At 32.6% G+C, this 21397-nt stretch overlaps 1 protein-coding gene across 1 annotated transcript in view; it reads left to right on the forward strand.

The window, feature by feature from the left end:
- Window positions 1–21397, forward strand: part of Dh44 (corticotropin-releasing diuretic hormone 44) — a 78376-nt gene that overhangs the window by 31930 nt on the left and 25049 nt on the right. The window lies entirely within an intron of this gene.

Raw genomic sequence — 21397 nt, forward strand, 5'->3', positions numbered from 1 at the left:
AAACGAGTGCGATTTAATTATATACAAATATATTATAATAAATTATAAGAAATATTAAAGCTAAATAATAGAATAAATTAACAGAAATATTAAAATTAAATAATTAAACAAGTAAATCTGCAAAGTTCGTATTTGGGTAAGAAATAACACAGAGCTAAGATACGAGGATCGCTTAAAACACATATAATAAGATAAAATTCACTTGTATATTTTTGTATGTGTTTGTATTATTAGGTTATCCGGAAAGTGTCTTTCTTTCGCAAACGTGTGTTTTCAACAGTGCACCTTCATACAAACGTGAAACCAAGTCTGTGAAATGTCTCGGTACTTATCTCAACAAAATACAATAGATCGTACGTAATTCGACAAGATAATATAAAACAAAAAACGTTGTGCGTTTATTATTTCCTCATAAAACGAAAGAATCTCTTCGGACAACCTAATACATTCAAAATTGCAATGGGTGGAGCCTGCTACGATAAACAGACACATACGTATATATACCTATTTATCTTCGTTCTATTAATTCTAATTAATTGTGTATAACGTATTTAGGTATAAATCAACGATTGGTAGTTGCAGTATTAACCATTCGCGAAATACTCAGACGCGGACAAAAGGAAAAATTTATATTTTTCACGGAAGAGTTTCCGGTTTTAAGTTTATTTGATCTTTTTCCCCATCCTCTAGGAGGGTAAAATGTACTTTACAACGAAAGCCGAGTTGCGCCTATTTCTGAAGCAATCTGTACATCGCGGAACGTGAAAAATTGATATGAAACGAGCCAGATTACACTCGCAGTTATTTGTATTATGCTACATGCCAGTCGGAAATGAGCATTTCAAACGTGCGCTGCATCAATGCGTGCTACGCTGTGAACGTGACTAAACTCAGTTTGCCGAATGACGCAACGAATCAACCTTTCTAAATCGTATTTTATACGCCGTATCGTAATTTCGCCTTTTTCTCGCGCTGCAGCCGGCGCTCACGCCTTCACCCTCCTTCGGCTCATTCGCTTTTCCATGAAAAACAAAGCGGCCAAGAGACGACAACGAATTGACGCATAAACAGTATGAACGTGCAGAGAGGAGAAAAGAAAAGAAAAAAGAAAGAGGTTCAAAGCGACAAAAAGTGTTTAACGTGGCGTAGTGTAGCGAACAGTAGCCGACCGGTTCTCTCGCTAAATTAAATTCATTCACGTACGAGGGCTGCTAACTTCAAACCCGTAAAATGCCATTCCGAAATTAGATCACGAGATTGCGTGTCAGCAGTTGGATCATGAATGAATCTTTTTTCCGAGATGCTTGCTTGCTCATCAACGAACACGGTCTCGCACAGGATTGAGGAAGTGAATGGGTCACGAACGCTCGAATGACGATCCTCAAATCCACTTGCTGTATAACAACCTACTATTGACCAAGCAACGATTGAAGGGTCGCATGCGAGAAATAGGCAGCTCCGTTTTTACCTATCTTATGGACTGATTGAACTGAAAGAAGCTGTTTAAAAAATTAAGGAATGATGAAAAATTAAGATATTCCATCTTATCAATGTGTTAATTGTGGCTGATAAGTGCATTCTGCTTCGTAGTAAAATTTTCAATCTTTAGAGTATTTCTGTAGCAATGAATAAATTTTGGAGTCACCTGGTTCTCGTATCAGAATTATCACTGCATCCGCGTAACTCCATTTCCATTGCAACACGAAAAAAAATTATGATACGTATATGGATCTCACACAGTAATGCTGGCTTATTTTTTCTCTTAAACATGTTATAAGTTCTCAGTTACGACAAAAAATGGAGCTGCCTGGTTCTTGCATCTAATTTCAGGTGCGTGAACCAGTACGTAGATCTTCTTGTAATTTTCATTTCTTTTATTTTGTCTCGAATATGTTTCCACCAGTTTAATTTATTATCTAAGCACAGTTCGAAATGTTTAATGGTGCTTAATTATGGAATTTCTTGGTTACTCTGAAAGCTTACTCTGGGAGTTGGTCCTTTATCGAGGGTGTAGGTGATGTGCAAACATCTGTCTGAATTGATTTTAATTTTGTTGGAGTCCGTCTAGCTTTCTATCTTCTATAAATGATCTTGTAGAATTATTGCTGCAGTTCCGACTTTTTTGTCCGTATCGTCGGTAAAAGTATAAATATGTAAGTGTTTGTTGTTGTTGGTATACCTGAAGCGGACGAGAAGTATAAAATATCCAGTGCTGAGTGATATAAACTACTCGTAAAAATTTGGTCGTTTTGCGTATATTTGCGGTAATAGTATGCCTGAAATTTTCGGACAAATAGAAAATTAACCAGTTAACATTTTATCTCGAGCGTGATTCTGGCACGAGCCAGAACTGTTCAGCCTTGTGACAATCTAACAAAATTCAAAGTTTTGGTCAAAAAGATGTATATGTCTTTTTATGTTGTAAAATACTTCTGTTTATGATACAAAGCGTGAAAAACCATGTTTCGAATGTACCTTGAAATATTAATAAATTTTCGTCTATAGAAAGATTTTGTTCCGGCGTAATTGCTGGCAAGAATTCACGATTGATACGCTAGAACACGTGGCAAATTTTGTATAGTTTCGGATTTAAATGATCTTTTTTGTATTTCTGAGTTGTTGTCTGTAAAACGAAAGCAATTCCCCTCAATGGTCGAAAATTAGAGAAGAAACAACATATTGTTCGGGTTGCGATACAGTTGTGTACCCCATGTTTACAAGATTTATCACGTACGACGTAATCATTAAAAAATAGCGTGTGCTTGTAAAGTGTAAAAAATTGTTTATCGGATATGGAATTATTTATATGGAATTATTATCGGATATTTTCTAACATAAAATTGCACCTCCTTTTGGCCGAAATTCATAATTCGGACAGTTGTGAGATTAATGACTTGGAGCAATACTTACTCTCCAATTAAGTCAATAAATTATAAATCTAAAATTTAAAAAATTAACGTTGACAAATTTTACTTATTTAACTATATATTACATTGAATATTATTACATACATTATTTTCCTCACAATCGATTTGCAAGTATATCATGTTCACTTACTGTTTAAAATAATGTCGATGATCTTCCTGTTAGTAGAAGAAAACTATCTTCCATCTGATTTATAGGTATAAAAATAAATAATCTGATGATAAAAAGTTTCCCAAGGGGTAATATATTACATGTCGAAGAGAATGCAATAATTCAATGATTTGGAAGGATGTGCTACAAAAGATTGATTATATTTAGCCTCATCTATCATTTACCGTTACGCTAGCATTTTTTTTTATGTTACCGAAATGATACGATCGTCGAAATACTTTTGTCACATATTCAAAAGATATATTTACTATCATAATTTATTAATTTTAATTATTTTCAATACAAACTTCATTTTATTAAAATTTTACATTAATTAATTAATATGACATCATTAACATTAAAAATTGCAACACTATAGTGAAAGGAGTCTGCCCAGTGCTGCACATCGTAAATTTATAAAATTTGTTTCAAGAAGAGAAAGAAAGATATTACGTAATGCTACATCAAACGATATTTTTCGTATCACGTAGAAAGTTGTATGCTTTCTATCAGCTGCGCTATAAAATATTACAGTTTTAGAACATTTGTCATAATTTGTTCAGCAAAATAACCGAAAAATTTAATATATATATTTTTTCATATACCTTTCACTTTGATCTCTTCGATACAAATTTTATATTTTAATCGTTCCTACATGATTAATGTTAGTACCGGTATGTGGTCACGCGAGCGTTGAAATAAAGGACGTTATATACGATGAAGGTTGCAGGGCTTGTCGTAGCATAACATTGCAATGCATATGAGCAGTCGTCAGTAATAATACGAACTAGGTATGTCCATCAAATTTTACGCCCTCCAACGGAACAACGAATGTTACACGGTATACGTTGTGACATGATAGAACGTATACCACGGAAAAATCTTATGACTTTCCACCTACCAGTGGATTCAGAATGAAAGAACTACAGAATGTATTGAAGAATGCTCCGTCCAATCTGCAGTGCCCTTTTTATTCTTCGTTATGTACAATAAATCTCTGTCTGGCTGTAAATCGTTGAATGTCACTATACATGCCGATTTCTAGATGCTACTTGTCATAAGCATTAAGATAGCTTCTGATGCATACACATTGATAATATATATATATGTTGATCAGCTTCCGATAACAATCCTTTCATGTTTTATCTTTTTTTTCAAAGCTAATATATCTGTTAACATTGAGAAAATACAATTAAGTAAAAAATGATAGATAAAACAAAGCAAGGCTAGTTCCGCTACGATCCCGAAATTTTCATATTTTAATCTTTCTTTTAGAGTTTGGCAAACGAAAAGGATTGGTAATTTTTTGAGATGTTTAAATTTTGAGATGTTAAAATTTCAGAACGGGAGGTCACGTACACCAAGCTTCTTTCGCGTTTCATTCAAACTGCAGATATTTTAATTTTACAAAGGAACGTTAGACAACGTCATATCTTAGCACTTCGTTAGCAGGCTAATAAAGCTATAAAATCCTAGCGTAATCAGTTGATGTCAGGAATGATTTCAGTATCGCTGACTCACGTACTGTATTTTATCACAATGTGTCATCGTAATACTACATAATAGCGTGGATAAACACAGATGGTACCGCGCGTCAATTGTGTTCCTAAGGATTTGACCACGCAACTGATGAATTAACGTCTTTATGACTACTATCTTTAGTAAAACGATGGATACTTTTTATCGTTCTTGATCTACTACTAAATCAATCGATTCGTAAAACGATAACTGGACCACATGGTGGCTCGGGAAATTATTCGCACACTTGTTCATTTCTTTTACAAATATATCACGTGTTTTACGCGAAACATTCTGAAATTTCATTGGCATTGTAATGACACTCAACTACCATGATCACGATTGACAAAGCTTCAAATGATTCTGTAAATGTGATGACTCTCGCACATGACAAAAGTATTTAAACAGCTAATCGTCCACGATATTAACACGTCATTAGTATTCAATGGGACCATCTTTAACGCAAATAGGTCAAACTTTTCGCTTTCGCTTACAGCCTGACTCAACAAGTGTCTGAATTAAATAGAACTACTTGATGTTTAATACATTAAAACTGTAGCTATAGTATACATGTTATCAAAGCTTATTTTATGGACATCTCTACGAACGATAGAATGATACTAATTCTTATAACCTGACAGAAAGGCATTATTCATATGAAAAATTATGATACACGCTGCTCGACAAAACGGATGTTATACAGTAGCTCACAAAAGTACTCGAACATTTATCGCAGAATTTTCTTATGTAAATATTATGTAGCTACGTTATATGAAATTTTGTGAAATTTCCTTAGCTTTGTAATAGCATTCATCTATCGTCATTGTAACAGCAAAATTTGCAACAAATTCGAAAACGTATACAGAAGTTATAAGACATTTATTGCAAACATACACTCGGTGAAAAATTAGTATACAGCGTGTATAGTAGCCTCAAACATGCAGTTAGTGCTAAAGATGGTCTCATGACATATTGTGGCTTATTAATAAAACGAATATTTGATTGTTTAAATATTTTATACTACTTCACATTACTTTACTTTATTTTAAATATTTTCAATATCTTTGCTGATCTTGGCGAAGAGTATGCTTCCAGTAAATATCTTCCAACTCCTATAATACCTATACATACATATATACATAATACATTTTCAGAATCGTTTCAAATTTTAATCAATATAATCGCGATATTCGTATCTCATTACGGTGCTAATGGAACTTCAAAATATTTTGTACGACATACACAAACAGCATCTAGAATTATTCCAATATTTTCGTGAGCTGCTGTAGATCCAGAAAAAAAGAGTTCATAAATTTAGAACATTGGGTACCAAACGGCACAGTATCACGCCATTGCTTACCAACGCGAACGACGATTTAGCGAATGTCAACTGCTTCTTTGCGCTTCAAACACAACACCGTTTGAATATGCTTGCCATGTTTTTCCTGCGAACGATGCACTAGATTGAGCAATTTTTCTCTGTAATATTTTTTTTCCAGCTTGCACTCGGGGACAACAGAAATAACGATAGACAGATACTTCAATTTCAATAATTGTCAGCTGTGAAATGTTCAACTAGTTCTTTGATAATTAGCAAAGCTGTTGAAATTATAACTTTGCAAATATTTGTTAAACCGAATATAGCTACATGCCAAATTATGAGTCTCTTGCTGTTACATAATTCGTACTATGTTCAGAATTGAATTTAAATAAATATTAACAGTTGCGAAGAAAGGATATTAATATACAAGGATAATTAAACCGCAAACACAGTGGAATGCCTTCATTTTTGTTTTGTTTGTATTTGATAGACTTTTATTTTATTAATTATTTTTCATTTTTTATCATTTTCATACTTATTAATTACTTGTTGTTCGTTATTTATATTTTTGTCAATTATTTCTCGTTTATTCGTGTTCGTTATTCTCATTAGTAATAACACATTACATTGACACGTTCACGACTACGTTTATTATATCTAATAATTGTAACATTTCTCTGTTCCGGTTATAGACATACGTTCGTTTTTAAACTTGAAGACTATTTCAATTTTCCTGCTATTTCCGATCGTCTATTGGCTGCGAATGTTCTGTAATATCTGATTCTTATTAAAGATTAAAACTGCAAATTTTCTATAATATCCGACTTTATTAAAAATTATATCTGTCTGCGTACTCGCAACTTTGACAACAACTTCATTTTCACATTTTTCTTGGGTTCTATGCTTCGAAATGGTATTTCGAGAATTTTGATATCTGTGTCAGATTAGCCACAGTTTATTGAAAGAGGGATAAAACAAACACGACAGCGACTAACCATTGTGTGCATTGATTCATTACACAAATTACGTATAGTATTAAGTATTAACTGAATTATATTTTTGAATTAGTAGTATAAAATATTATAATTCATTTGTTTATTAATATTTAGATATAATTTATTTTATTTAATTAAAATATTTTGAATGTTTTCGATATTTATAATATATTATGTTTAATTTTGTTGAAATATACTGTATTTTTTAAGGGTTATACAGTATAATAATATTGCAGTTAGTGCATTGTTTTTTGTGTCAAATATATTTGTAATAAATGTTTATAATAATAAATGTTTTTAGTTTGTATAAGGTAATCGAGAGGAAGATGCCTAATACTTCTTATTAAATTTATGAAAAATTTAACACACATGTTCCTATCAAATCAACAAACTTTATTCGTCTAAATCAAACGCTACGAAACGATCATCAGTGAATTAACGTAATTAACAATTAAACGTTGAACCACAAAATCGAAAATTTTTCCCACAGACAATCTGGTTTATCTTATCGTTAATAATATCATTGTGTCAAAATCAATTTTTCTTATTAACCGCAGCCATAATGAGGAATAAAATTGTTGAAAATATTTGTATCTGTAATTTTGTTGCAAACTTAAAGATTCACATGATAGAGGAAGATATATATATGAAATATCCAAAGTAGAGTACTCGTCGCAATATTTAGTAGATGAAACAAATCTTTTATTTTCAGGTTTCATCGCTTGATTTGTGTTCGTAAAAATATAAATTTACATAATATTCACAGGGCGATGATATCAATGGCTTAGTGCATGTACAAAAATCAATAATTTTTGGAAAAACAATTTAAAAAATTCAGTGTTACTTAATAATTAAATAAATACCTTTCGCATTGTATTCATTTTTATCAATGTTGTCATAAAATTGGTTACAAACTGAGCATTGTTCCTTTTTAGGAATGTAAAATGACAAAAGTGGGTCACGGTCCATGAAAGTATCCCTAGATACGCTAAATGCAATAAGCAAAAATATACTTTCGGCAAATTTATCGAGCAGATATAAATATATCTGTAATTATATAGCGATAAATGTAATTTTTATACAACATAGAAGAACAGTCAAAAACCACCTATCTACTGCATATAAAAATTTCACAAAAAGTGGGCATACAATATTTGTGCGGTGAGCCATCGATATTAAAGTAAAATTCACGTGAAATGAAATCTCACACGTGATGACGTTTAACGTTTAACGTAACTGTATGTGAAACGTATGGTAAAAATACGCGAAGTATGGTAACAAATGTCTACGATGAATTTAAAATAAAATACATACGCGTGAATGCCTTTGGTCTGAAAACCAGAAGTAGGGAGTTCGAACTCGTTAAATAACACGACTAAAACTATGCTCGCTAAATGATATTCGAATATAAGGTGAATTTCGTTGGTTGCCAGGTTTCAGCAAATATTTAATTTCCAGCTGCGAGATAAAGTCTGAGCTTGTAAATGAAAATTAATTTTGTCCCTTTACCTTTTTCGTTGCGTCAACGTCGTAACGTTTAATCACTGCAAGTTATGCACAAGTTAATACGAGTCCTCAGATATTCCTATTAGTTGCTGTAAAAAGGACACTCCCGGTGGAACAATTTGTCCCATTATAATAGATCAGACACGTAATTTACTTTTCAAAGATCCTCGTTGTTTCCAAGGGACGTTTCCCGATCTGTATTTAACTTCTTAATTCGTTATTCAACGCCCCCGCGCTATAATCTATATTGCATTATTAAATACTGCTTTCTGCATTTGCAGCTTTCATTTGCAACCTACTGCTTTCATTTACAGATACTACAGGGTTTTTCGTTTAACGCGTTTTCCATAAATATCATAAAAATTATTGATATAACGAATGTCTTCGAGGCAAACGTGGCCTCGTAAAAATACTCCCGCGCTTACGGTGGAAAACTGTTTTTATACTTTGTGACATACTCTGTAACGTTTCTCAATGTTACAATTTAATATCAAAATTAAATGAGAAGAAAGTTTTTGTATGGGATTAGACGACTGCATATTGGATTCTGAAAGTGTCCTTTAATTCTTAAACGAGAAGCTTCCTGGCTTCCCAGGTTCGATACTTTCATGTTCCAAATCAATACAAAATTGTTATATATGTCGGGTTAAGGTTAGAATTTTGGGCGAGTAACAAATCTTCACGTGAATTAGCCATTGTTTTATAAAGCCGAGATTATATTTACACGTTTCCAAGGAAATCGCAAGAATGCCTCGTGGAGATTTTTCTCGCTGTACGCTTGCATTTGTTTTCTATACTCGTTTGGAAGCACCGAGAAGGTTCCAAACGCCATTGCTAGCCAGACTCGTTGGAAGCATCGAGAAAGTTCCAAACGTCGTTGCTAGGCAGTTTCTGCCTGGAGTTTGATTATTAATACAATGTATGTCCCATTGTATCAGCACCTCCGAGGCAACATCACACGTGGCTAGGCCCGCTCCCGAGGCCGCATGCCGCCACAACCACATTTCTCGGAAAACCCATACAACCACTCCAGACCTCCGTTAGGCAAAACGTTCATCCTGTGACCATGCCTACGTTCGGCGACCAATTGTCACCTCGAACCCAATCTCGCTATCTCGAACAAATCTCGAACAATTACAGCTATGATAAAATCTAGGCTAGAGTACTAGATGTTCCCAAAATTTCCAAGGAACGGCTTCGGCTTTCCTTTCATCTCCGACATATATATAAAGCGTTTTTATATGTAATTATTTGTATTAGTTGTCAAATTTATAGTAAATGTCACTTAAATACATGGGATAGTATCTTTTCCGACAGAGATTTTCTCGCTAGAACAATGTCTTTCCTTTAGCGGAATAATTTGCATGAAAGGCATCTCGTCCGATGTATTCTCTGAAAACAAGCAAACCAACTTGCTGAAGTAATTCTAGAGAGTTTTCGTTTTGGGTTGCTAAGGATTGTAGATCAAAGGGACAAGGAAAATACAGTAAAAATGCAAGGAAATAAGACAGAATAACGAGCGCTTGGATAAACTTATTTCTTGCACAGATTATGCGTCAGTTTATCCAGACACTCGTTATTATGTTCTACTCCTTACTTTCTGTCGTAGTTTTTTCTTCCTTTGATGCAGAATCCTCAACAGCGTCTGACGAAAACTTTTTAGAATTACTTCATCAACTTATCTTCAAAGAATTCATTAGAAAAACATGCTGCTTGTATTAATTCAATATGTCGATGGTAGATAATTTACATAAACAAATTGTTGCTTATTGTCGAGTCTGTTCGCAGTTATTATGAAGTATCACTGAAAAGTCGAAAGCTCCGGGGAATAAAGTCGAAAGAATCACGTTTGACGACATGTTATTTTACTATCACAACATTTATCGTAACGTAACGATTGTAATAGAAAATAAAATAGGAAGTGGAAGTGATATAAATCGAAAGTAACAATTTATCGAAATTTATTATTTATTATAATTTATATTTTTCACATTTATTACAATTTATTCATTTAACAAATTAATCCGTTAGTTTACAGTTTGTATAAACATTCGTGGAAATTAAAGCGGGCTTGGATATAATTTTACTTAAGATAAAAATGAGAAATAACAATTTGAAATAATTAAATAGTTTAAGTAGGAAGGATTTATTTCTGCCAATATTATTATTTTTAGTCTGAGACTAACGTTGGAAAAGGAACTTTGTTCAGGACAAATAAATCTATAATGAGACAATTTGGATTTTAATATTAAAATATAAGGATGGGACAGACGTGGAAAATGAGGCGAAATAATTCTGGCAAAAAATGGTTTAAATAAATGTCCCGTAATGTATAGGTAGAAGACACAAAATTCCATTTTTCTTTTTTTTTTTTTTAATGAACATCAAACTTTTCTCATTAAAAACTTGTAGATAATACCAAAACAAATTTAATCGCGCTATATAATGTGAACTCCAAACGACTTCTTCTTTCAATGCCGCTTCTGACGAGTTAGTTAAATAGATATTTTTAAAAATATTAAGTCATTGCTAATACGGCTTTTTCATTATTAGATGCAAATAAACAACTGTCTGTCGATAATTAATCAGCAGATTGTAGATTCCTATGTATTTGTGGGAAATTTCAAAACGCAAGAATGAACAGAACACGCATTATATGGCAAAATACATAGAATATTCAAAATACAATGGTCTTTACAACATATAGTGTACAAAACAGTTTTCTATAACTTTTATTTTTTTATCTAGTAATCGATAGTAAAATATCGTTTTTCATTTTCTATGACTGTTTGCCAACTTTTTATCAGGTTTTCTATTCTCTTTTCATAAAACTATCGTAACCGAGTTTCGTCGTTCTAAATTTTGCTCTCGACATTACTTATTGAATGATATCCAATGTTTTTAATGATTTCTACATTAGCATGGTAATTTGAAATAAAAGAAATATCGTGTAATAATATATATATATATATCATATATGAAAAAAACACTGTATTTTTTCACACAATACTATTGTGCAGAAAAATTTCTTAGAACGAAATATCTACAAGAACAGAATGTTATTTGTTCTACTATTTAGTAACGCGATAATTATTAAATTCAGAATTAATGGAAGAACGAATGCCAAAAATAAATACTTACGTCTATTTTGGTTTCAAAACAAAATACGAAAGTACACAGATGGAACTAAACAATAATTCTGTAGATTATTCGACGTGTCAAGTTTCTAAACTTAACAAAGATACATTGAGAGACAAATTCTTGTTAAATTAGGAAACTCCTGCTCAGTGGAAGTGCCGTACGATGTACGCGACGTGTGTACGTCCCGCAGCATAACAGACGGTTAAGATATTTCGACGTCTGACGATAAATGTACTCATACTACTTCCTCGTATGAATTTCAATGCCACATGATATACAATGCGACGCGATACGAGTCATATACATTGAATCTTATCATCACGAATACATTGAAACTCTTTCAATTTATTCAACAGTTGCGTTGACCAAGCGAATTGATGGATTTGAAACCTTAATAATATTCTCATTTAAGTCGTTATTTAATTACTTTTGGTTTTAGTTGGGAAAATACCTTCTATGGTTCTGTGAGTTTATATCAGGTCGTCCAAAAAGTTTCTTTTGTTGTATAAGGAAATAATAGATGCACAACATTTTTCGTTTTATATTATTTTATCGAATTACGTATGTAGTATCGTAAATATAATATTATAACGATGATTTATTTACGATGAATGGATTGTACAGATGCTGATTAATCACAATAACGTATTACGGTCTAGACAACGCAATCGTTAATTTGTAATTCTTGTTACAACGGATCCTACGCTCTCCCTCTCTCACGCGGATCACACTCTCACGACAACGCTGGTGTCACGACCGGCATACTTCAAATCCGATGGACTGACGATGGAGATAAAGATGTGGCGGCACTCTGCGACAATGTATATCGCTGAGTGTCTAATGAACCATCAACATCCCAACGGTCCTTCCACCGAAGGTTCTAGAAGAAAGAGCACGTGGCAACGGTCGCGGACGCCTAGCAAATGCATGGACGGTGGGGATGTTGAGGGATGACAAAAGAAAGTAATCGGATCCGATCGAAAGTCAAATTGCAAGAGCTTCAGTCTTGGAAAGTCACGCCTAGAGTTCGGAAGTGGATTGTAAAGTGGATTGTTGTTAGAAAAAAAATAAAGTTTCTTTTTTTTATTTTTCACCTCAAATTTCTTTTTTATTTTGTTATTTTACGTGACACTGGCAACACTCTCACTTCTTGATTTGCACTCTCTGACTCCTCAAAATGGTATTGCTCGCCCTTCAATCTTTTTTGTCTTCTCTTGGAGACGACCCCCCACTACGCTCGGGTCACGCCATCGTTCGCGCCTATGATCGCGTATGCACCTTCCTTGTGTATGTGAAAAGAACAAACCGAAGGTGAATCGACGTTTCTGGAACCATACGCTGGTCGCTACATTGTATGCATTTCGCCGGTCCTATATGACGATCTGTCTGCGGCGCTGCATTATACTATCCCGATATCTTTTAGGTCTTTTGTCCACGATACTACACGTATGATCCATTTTGTTCTATCAAAATAAAAATGACAACCTTCGACAGATTAGGTTTCATGTTTGTATAAAGATGCATCGTTGTAAAAGACGTGTCTGTAAAAGAAAGACACTTTTCGGACAACCTAATATAAATGAAAAACGAAATTAAATTTGATAATATATTTTTGTGAATTTATGAAAAACAGTTTATTATTAAGCGATAGTCAAGAAGCGGAGTTGTCTGTTTATTACCGCAAAAGAATATACGCATTTTTCACAAACGAAAAGATTTTTAATTCAAAACGTTCTTAATTAGTTCCATATTACTAAAATTGCGCTGTTATTTGATTTGGAAAATACATAAACCTTTTCTCATCTTCTTAAGAATTACAAAATAATCGTTATTATGTATGCTCGTGTTTTTTTATAAAAAATAGTCACTTTTCAGATTATGCATGTTTAAAGAATAGATTAGATCGTATAAGAAACTGTGACTTTTTCTTAGTAATTTTACTTTGTATGTATTAAAGCACTTCCTTCCAGCTACGAGTTAAGATGGTAATCAGAAAATTCAGCTGAGAAATGTACTTATTATAACGTTTCCTATCTATAATCTTCGTTATCGTATTTGAGATACTTCATATAAGCCTTGCCATTCCATATATCTTTCTCTAATTTTGAAAATATCGTTCCCAAAACTGAAAAAGAGAAAATAAAATACATTTATCTTTATACAATACAAATACGAAGATTTAAATTATAATGGCGTGGTAAATATTTCATATGCATACGTTCATCAATTTTTATTACTTGCTGCTATTTATCATTTAAATACATTTCGTAAAAATATCGAAATCATATTTGAGTAATCAGTTGACATACGCATGACAAGCATGACACGTTATATTACTGTATTTCATGTGATATCAGAAATAACTGAAGAAATGGAAAATAAGCAATGAAAATGTAACAGTCATTTACTTCACGCCTCGTATTGATATTATCTTTCATCTTTTTATTTCATATTCACTAGCCTTTAACCAGTTGGCTGTTTTTGACGAGTATACTCGTCATGAAGAAATGGCAATATTTTGTTTTACGACGAGCCTTGTCGGTGATAAAATTAAAAAATAAAATTGTCATTTCGTTAGAACTAATTCTTAATTTATTTTTTGCGATACATTTTATGTACACATTTTTCAAAGTTTCCAAATAAATCGCAACAGCTAACTGGTTAATCTACTTTATCAAATATATAATTCTGTTGGAATAATAATTTACGAAGAATATTTTAAAACAAAAAGCAGAAACATAGAATGAAAGAAATGGAATTTTTAATTATTTATGAATCTTAAGTTAATCTTTTTTTATTGTTAAATCAAAAAAATAACTTTTAATACATAAATAACTTTTTTCTATTTAATATTTTAAAAATATTGTTATACAATTAAAGTGCCTTAATCAGTGAGAATAATAAAACTCATTTTTGTTTCTTTGTCATAAAAATATTGATATCAAACGTTTTATATTTGTATCTATTTCATATTAAGTGCAATTTATGTTTTCTTAATGTTACTTCCATACTGAAAGTTGTCTATATCGGAAATACGCGCATCTTTACATAAATATGTGACTGAATACCCACAAAAGTCCTTTATTTATTGCAATTGATTTTATAAGAATGACATTTTGAAAACAAAATGGTAGAAGAGAGATGGGATGAAAGCAAGGTATATTGTTTGATTTGTTTCAAGCAAGATATATCAATCACCAAAGGTCCATTCTGCCTTTAACTGATAACATTGAAAAGAATATAAATAACATCGAAACTACTAACTCTCTCTCTATATATATTCACTTGTCTTATTTTTTGCTTTCTAAAAAAGTGTACTTTGTACTTTTCATAAATTCACTGTATTCAATGGTTCAGTGTAATAAGACAGGATAATATTAACATATGCTTCTTTACTTAATATTATTTCTTTAGATACCAAAACCATAATAGCCGAACAAAATTTACATGAAACTTACATACTTATTTTTAAAGAACAAGGATAATTATCAAATTAAATAACAACGAATAATCCTTGGATCAAAAGTAAGATATCAAATATTTTTGATTCACAGTAAAATAAAATATACATATGAAACAGCCGTCGTGAAAGATAATTAAGAAATTTTCTAACGACAGAATTTTGCGATTCAATGACCCAAATGGCCCATAGAACGCAACGTATAGTTAAATAATACGCAATACTGCGATTTATATTTCATCGAACTCGATGGCAACGACATTATGCGTTTGATCTTTCCGTTATTACGTTCCGTGGTCGATCAATGAATCACTTAATTGCTTCGAATTATTCATGTGAATAATTACCATTTCTATACGTTCGTCGCGAACATCGCATCATATTCTGTCGCGAATGCCTATTAATCTGCGCCGATAGTTCAATCATGGTTCTGTGTTTTCATCGAAAAAAGCTCGATCCAATACTCGAGATGACGTGAAGTGATTGCAAAATGAGATTTGCTCGTCCAGGGAAATTGCGGTTAGAACGAGGACTAAAGATCACACGGGGGAAACGCGTGGTCAAAGAAGCACGCGCTCACCCAGCAACGTTTTTTAATTTGCTCTCGCAAATTGCACATGCAAATTCCTATTAAACGCACACGCATGTACGATATCGGGTAAAAATCTTACACCACTAGTGTTGTTGGTCGGCTTGTGTAGTAATTAAATCTATTTCGGAAATGTCTCATTTGAATTCATATTCATAATGAATGGGAAATTTTTCTAAAGTTTTCCTATTTATGTATACCTTTTGCTTATATTTTTCCAATGAAGCGTTTTGAGCAGATTGGAACAATTCATTTTTACAGTATCAATTTCTTTGTAGCTATGTACAATATAAAGTTACTAAGAATGTGACACGAGATTGAGCATATTCGAGTCTAATTAATTAATATATAAATGTTATAATAATGTGAGATATTTGACATCTGAACGAAACTGTAACAATTTCTGTTGTGCCAGAAAAGGAGTCTGTAATCTAATACGTAAGAAACAATCTTTTTACTAAATATTCATAATGTTCGTTTCCGGTCCATTTTAATTATTAAATAATACGATTATAAACAATATATGTCCATTGCAGTTAACATTTTCGTAATATAGCAGAAAATATAACATCGAAGTACGTACGAATTTATTACATAAACTGAGTTTGCCATTATTGAAACATCATAATTGATTCACGTAGGTGTATAACGAACATAACGTATTATAGTATTTGACACAATATCAAAATCACATGGAAAGTTCGTTGCAAAAATGTAACAATCAATTTTATGAATCGTATTTATGTTACCTTTCATCTTTGTACTTAATTTCAATGCATATCATTAAATATATTACATGTATTATATGAATAATATTTGAAAGAAATATTTTTAAAATATTAATTTGTTTCCGAAATGTATTTTCATCATTACACATACCAGTACATTATATCGTACAATTGTAGACCTGCACAGAAATAAATGAACAGGCAATGGAAGTAAATATGAATGAAGAATAATCGAACTACTACTACTACTAGTATTGTATATTTAACTTTTATTTATTATATATTCTCATAGTATATAGATTATTCAGTAAATAATTAAACTTCGTTGATATTTCCACTACGTGTCCATTTATTTTTGTCTATGACTATATATAATACAATTTAGCTTAGACCTTCTGGAATAGAACTGAATCTCAACACACAGGTTAAAGAAATAATCATTCGATCAAGATCTTTCTATGAATCGCAAATGACACTTTAATTCGCTTCGATGGAATCGTTTAAAGTTGATAATACAAATTCTTAAGAGACATTTACAACAATGAATTTTAATTAGATCCGCGTGAGCGACGCTGAAAGGAAATTAGGAGAAGAAAAATCAATTTTCCATTATGTAAATCAGATCGTCGTTGGTCGTTGTTTCGTCAAAGTCGTAAACGACATTCAGATCTTTCTTGACTAAGCAATTTTAATGAATTAATTTAGGGTTTGGCGCATTATCGATAAATCGATATTCCGAATTAATCTTACTCTTACTCTTCCGTTGTCGATAAATTTCCGGTGGCCCTAACCTTGACAGGCCTTGGGATAATTATCGTATCGATTGCGGTTTCCCATATCGGTAATTAATTATTATACAATTTCTGTATATGAAAACGCAAAATTTATAGAAGTGCACAAATTATTGAATTTAATTTATATTTTCGTTCATTTTCGGCAGAGCTACGAGAAAATTGGATATTCCGTAATTGGGTTTTCTAAATTGGGGGTGTTTTATAATATTGTAGGACCGTATTAATTGTGATGAAATGAATTTTTCCTGCTAATTATTGTTGCAACCATCGTTATTTTTGGATGAATTTCAAATATCTATTTGTAATTTCTTATACGCCTACATTGGATTACACAAAAATTTTTATCGCGTCGTGTTTCGAAAAACGTGATTGTAGCTCTACGATACATCTATGCAATTACGAAAATAATATAATAATGTAAGTTGAGGGAACAGAAAGCATGAATGAAACGTGGAGTGAACGCAACGTTTCTTCTTAATGAGTTAATCAGATTTAATCTTCGTTAAAATTCATAATCATAAATTCCGAATACGCTCGTTATTTATAATGCAACTTCTGTTACCTGTCCATTCGCGCGTTCAGTTTAATTACTTTCACATCATATTTCATATCTCAACTATACTGGAGTACATGCACTGGCTACAGAAAATATTTCCACAGCGTTCTATTTACTATCGCACTTATATACTACATACTCAATTAGCACCAAGTATGATACGTTTCGTATCATTTGATAATACTCTCGCACGAGGATAAAAATGTAATATTTCTAAAATGAAATTGATAGAAACAGAGTCTAAAAGAAACACGCTTCATTGGAAGATAAAGGTATGAGCAAATACTTTTTGTAGCTGCTGTGTTTCGTCCAGGGCCGGCGTGACCTTTTGCGGGGCCAGGTTCAAAAATTTTGCGGAGCCTGAATACACATTGAAATCCTACACTTAAATTTTACAACGAGGAATTATTTATTTACAAATGCTGTTACATATTATATATTTTTTATAAGCAGTTTTTTAAACAAATCCAAGTAATAATTTTTCGCATGCATAATTCGCTTTCAAGGGCAAAAAATTCAATGAAAGTAGAAAATCTGTAATCATGTATGACTCTTGCAAAAAGCTATTGATATAGTTTAATTTCTCTAAAAAGTACATTTCTCTCAAAGCGCCTGGATTTTGTTTATCTAAAGTAGTTTCCAGGATATGAGGACTTTACGGAGTTACACTGAACTTTCATGATTTTTCTCACTCCTTTAAACTGAATCATCGCTACTAAAAAAATGTCTTACATCTGTTAATGGTATTATCATTCTGTAAAAAGTTAATCAAAATCGGTGTTTTTTAATTGGGTAATTTTCGTAGACCGCGGGGCCTCTCAAAACGCGGGGCCAAGTTCCGGCGAACGCGCTGAACCTGCTTTGCGCCGGCCCTGGTTTCGTCCAAAGGAACAGAACTGAGGATTTTCGTAGCTAATTTTATGACAACAGCTTTTGAAGACAAGAGGCTACTTTTGAGCCGGGACATTAATACTTAGAATTGTTCCTTTTAGCAATGGTAATGACGCTTTTAATTTTTTGTGTTTTCTTTATGTTCAATCTTCTATTTCCTTTCTTCAACCGACTTAGTGGTTTTCGAAGCCTCGCGATAAGAAAACGCACATTTCTACGTTCTTCTCGTCGACGCTTGGTCGTCTCAGGACTGGTTCATTTTTCAGAATCAATCGTCTGATATCTCTTTTGACGAATGATAAGTATAGGTACCTCTATATATGGACGCTGTAAGTACCAAGTAGACTAGAGATTTTATGCGTTCGTAGGAAATTGGCAGTGCAAAACTGCATACGATATGCAAAGATATATAAAGTATTGAACAGAATAGAGTATGTTTTTATTTTTATAAATTCTATTAATTAGTTGATCAATTAGAATTCCATTTGTTCGAACGAAATTTTAGTTAAACCTGATAAACCGAACTTCCGCGGTTTAAATTCATTTATCTGAACGCAAGCTCCTATTATGCGAATGGAATATAGAGATAACAGGTATGTCGGTGAGCTCCTTTTATATGAACTTGTATAAACTCTTTTGTCCACTGGCATGTTCAAATAAAATATATTTAGATTCCATTTTCTTAATTATGTTCAAGAAAATGCAAGGTGTCTCTGCCTTTTTAGGCAAAATAACGCCATGTTCTATGAGTAAAAATAGAAGAAGAACGTCGTATAATAAAATTGATACTCAAAAATGTTGTGCTAATAAGATTATAACAATAGCGTGAAACAAACACAGACTGGTTTTCGTTCGGTTCGGTACAAAGACAGATTTCCTTTCAGAGTATCGTTTGCTCTTATAAATACAGCACTCGTATGGGTTATTCGGAAAGTAATTTCGTTTTTTTCATTCAAACGTCGTTGGTGGTATTTTTAAGCAGCCAACTTTATTCTAACACGAGTTTATTCTAATGAAATCATTATACATTTTGACAACTGACATTTTAAGTTTTATACACGAAAAATGTTTTCGAATTTGCCAAGTCAAAAATGGAAAACCAAAGTGAGCATTTTCGTCCTTGACTTTCTTATTGCCGTAAAGCATAAAAATGCGGTATAAACAAGAAAAAAATTATACGCCGTGTACGGAGGGAATGTAAGCTAAACGCCAGTGTCAGAATTGCTTTCCGAAATTTCGATCTCAAAGTTGCATCACGTTCTGCAAGGCCGATTGAGGCTGATGAAGACCAAATAAAGGCATTGGTGCACGCAAATCGTTACGTAACAACACGAGAAATTGCTGGTAGGTTGAATTTATATAACCGAATAAAACTATTATTTTTTTCCCCATCAAAAAAATCCACTTCCATATCCATGGAAAAACGAAATTACTTTTCGAACAACCCGATATTGAAAATTGAATTTATTACATTGCGAATGTCTGGTTAATCTCTTTCAATTTCGACGAACGCGGCGCAAATCCTTTGGCAATTCCTCGCGTGTATTAACTTTTACCTGATGAGCATTGTTCTTCTAACGTTCACCAAATGTCCAGAAAAAAAATCCAGTGGAGTGATTTTGAGAAAAATGAATTTTAATATTTAACAACCAGGCACCGATTTCGCGATTATCACATTTCCGAAATATAACACGTTATCTTCAGTTTCAATGCGGATGCGGCTTTCGTATTTAATATACATATAGATAAACTGTCGTTTTGCTACCTGGCAGCAACGAATTGACTTAAGCATTTGTGATTTAAAGTTACAGATACGCCCTTTCGACTTAACGCAACAGCATTGAAGATAACGCTTGTTTAATGCGTATTTTTGTTCTAATTTTTTAATAAAGCATTTTTCAGCCTACATTTATATGACATTTTTCTCTCACGTTTCACTTGTAAAATATGCTGACGTAGTTTTGCGTGTCGAAGAGCAAAAACAGCTCGTATAAAAACGCATAAAAGCCCACACTATATTATAATTACCTAGTACATATATTAATGCAGAATATTTTAGATATCCGCCGTCAGCGAACACCGCAAAGCACGTGCAATTTAAGCGTAAAGAAGTTTGATTAAAATGCAAAGTAAAGAAGATTTTGAAACTGTTCGGTATAATCTCTGTCGAATTAAGACGGCCGATAATCTGTCGAAGTTAATTTTCATAACGCCAAGATATTCCAAGGCAGCTGCAGATTTACTACGCGGCATCCGTGGTTCCACCGACCGTGAAAAATTTCCCGATGTTCGCCACTAAAGTAATTTGCATACAGAGTGAATTTCCCCTGTACTTCCTACGTCTTTCTCAATTCATACCACCTACGATGGGCCAAATGTTTGCGCAACTCTTTTAACAGATACACGTCGCATATGAAGTAATAAGCATTGTAGATTTTATGATTTTATGATAAAAATTTTGCGACATGTCGTCCAACGTGTCAGGCGTTCAGAGAAAATTGTATGAAACTTTAAAAGTGTACAACCCTGTGTGTATTATTCTTTTGCAACTTCCGGATAATAAAACGTTCACTTTTCTGATATTCAGTCTCGTTTCTTGAAACAGAGATTAAGATCTACGAGCCCCATATCTTTTTCATCGCTAAAACATATTCCGAAACTGAAATATTTTTTATTTTCGTTTACTTAAATATTTAAGTACAATATTTAACTGGAATATTTTATTTATTTGAATATGGCCTGAGAAAGTAATATATGTTTGATAAGTAATTATTGTTAGTTACAATTTATGTGATTATTATTTTCTTATTGTACATGTGCTAT

Source organism: Bombus flavifrons, chromosome 4, assembly GCF_040668555.2.
Source record: "Bombus flavifrons isolate JBK064 chromosome 4, iyBomFlav1_principal, whole genome shotgun sequence".
In the NCBI taxonomy this organism is placed as follows: domain Eukaryota; kingdom Metazoa; phylum Arthropoda; class Insecta; order Hymenoptera; family Apidae; genus Bombus; species Bombus flavifrons.